Raw genomic sequence first — 2631 nt, 5'->3', positions numbered from 1 at the left:
GGGACATTAGGGAAAAAAGAGGTAGCCTGGTTGTCCTGAAGTGTTTCCCAGAGTTGGTATTCCCTCGAATTCTCCCCCTGAATACCAGATTTGGGGAAGAATGATTGGTGTTCAAAAAAGGTGACATCAGAGTATGATAAACTCTTTTTGTGGATGGGGAGTAACATTTGTACCCCTTTCGAGTACTAGAGTACCCAATGAAGATGCATTTGTGTGATTTGGGGTCAAGTTTTGTTCTTTTGTGATCATAGATATGGACAAACGCAGTACAACCAAAGATTTTAAGTGGCAATTCTGAAGAAAAAACTGAGTGATGAGGGAATGCTTGTAGGAACAGAGTTCGTGGTGTTTTGAACTTTAAAACACGACTAGGCATACGGTTTATGAGATAAGTGGCAGTAAGAACAGCTTCCCCCCAAAAATGTTTAGGCACATGATTTGAAAACATGATGGATCGAGATACTTCAAGGAGGTGCCTATTTTTTCTTTCAGCCACCCCATTTTGTTGAGGGGTGTCGACACAGGAACTGATATGGACAATCCCTTGATCTAACAAGTATGAACCAAGAATTGAGTTGAAATATTCTTTCCCATTATCAGTTTTCAAGACTTGAACTTTTTGTTTGAACTGATTTTGAATCATGGAATGAAAAACTTTAAAGATTGATGCAGTTTCAGATTTTTCTTTCATGAGGAATGTCCATGTGAGTCTAGTGTGGTCATCAATAAAGGATACAAACCATCTAGAACCATTAACATTTTTCACCCTTGAAGGTCCCCAAATGTCACTATGAATTAGTGAAAATGGAAGATGAAAATGGTTGAGAAGGTTTGTAAGGGTTACTTGGATAAATGCTTCGAGTATGTTTTGCGAGTTGACATACTTCGCAATGAAAAAGGTTGGGCTTTTTACTGGTAAATAAACTAGGAAACAATTTTTCAAGATAAATAAAATTTGGATGTCCAAGACGAAAATGCCACAACATAACTAGATCCTTATTGGAAACAGAAACAGAATTGAAACCAGAATTTAAAGCATAACTTGACTTGGGAACTTGTTTATTTTCAGGAGTGTTTTTGAGAATATAGAGGCCACCACAAACTTCAGCACTGCCAATCACCTTCCCCGAGCCCACTGCCTGAAATTCACAAAGATTAGGATAGAATTTAGTTACACAATTCATGTCCCTAGTGAGCTTGCTGATGGAGAGAAGGTTGCAATTTAATTTAGGGACAAAGAGAACGGATGATAGGAGAAGTTCATTAGATAGTTTGACAGATCCTGTTCCCATCACTTTGGAGAGGGATCCATCAGCAATTCTGACCATGTTGGGATTAAGACATGGTTTGAATGTATGAAAGACCTTTAAATCACCTGACATATGGTCCGATGCCCCAGAGTCCACAATCCAAGGACTTGCGTTATTGAAATTTGCAGCAAATGCGTGAGAGGTGGTACCTTGATGACTTGTCATACCAATATTTGCTTCGGCTGAAGGTGGAATTGGTTTTTGTGCAGCAGATAGCTGCCCAAAAATTTTCTGCAGTGCCTCAAGTTGAATGTTTGTGAAAGGATGGGCTCCATTGAGTGATGCTTCAGATGTTGCAGCCACATTAGCACGGGCTTGATCAGTACGGTGTTTAGGTTTCCAATCAGCAGGTTTGCCGTGAATTTTCCAGCAAGTTTCACGAAAATGTCCAGCCTTTTTGCAGTGTTCACACCATGGTCTGCCCCCCTTCCGAGGCCTACTATCATGAGAGGAAGTATGAGTGAGCATTGCAGAAATTTCAGAGTGTGAAGTTGTGTCAGCCATCATCAATTTTTGTCTGCTTTCTTCCCTTCTAACTTCAGAAAAAACTTTACGAATGGGAGGGAAAGGTCTGATGCTCATGATTCTCCCCCTGACTTGATCTAGGTCCTTGTTTAAACCTAGTAAAAATCTGAAGGTTCTCTTTTGCTCCACAATATTCTTGTAGAGTGTAGAATCAGCAGGACACGTCCAAGAATATACCTCAAACATATCAAGGTGTTGCCAGTACCTTGTTATGGTATTGTAATATTGTGTGACATCGGAATCCCCTTGCTTTAACTCAAAGAGTTTGGTTTCTATTTCAAACAATTCTGAAGTATTTTCAGAACTGGAATAGGTGTCACGAGCTCCATCCCAAATTTCTTTGGCTGTATGATAGAGGAGAAAGTTTTCTCCAATCCCAGGAAGCATGGAGTTGATTAGCCAAGACATCACCATATGGTTTTCAGATTTCCATTGGCGATAGGTGGCATCAGTTTCCTCAGGTTTTAGGACTTCACCAGTGAGATATTCATCTTTACCTCGGCCAGAAACATACATAAGAACTGATTGTGACCATTGAAGGTAGTTGTGGCCATTGAGTTTATGACAAGTGATTGGGAGAGGAGAGTTATCGAGGGCTTGAGGAAGGTTGGGATGATTTGTGACAGTTGAGTGAGAAGGAATTGGGTGTGATGATTTGAATGAATCATTCGAAGGTGAGGAATCTGCTGGAGGTGAGGAATCTGCTGGAAGGATTTCATCAACTTTAGACATGGCTGGTGTAAATTTTGGTGAGGGATGATAAAAGAAATTATGCTGGAGAGAGATTTGGTGAGGG

Source organism: Ipomoea triloba, chromosome 1 (genome assembly GCF_003576645.1).
Source record: "Ipomoea triloba cultivar NCNSP0323 chromosome 1, ASM357664v1".
Lineage (NCBI taxonomy): Eukaryota > Viridiplantae > Streptophyta > Magnoliopsida > Solanales > Convolvulaceae > Ipomoea > Ipomoea triloba.
The sequence above is the reverse complement of the archived record's forward strand: the minus strand, read 5'-3'. Positions refer to the sequence as shown.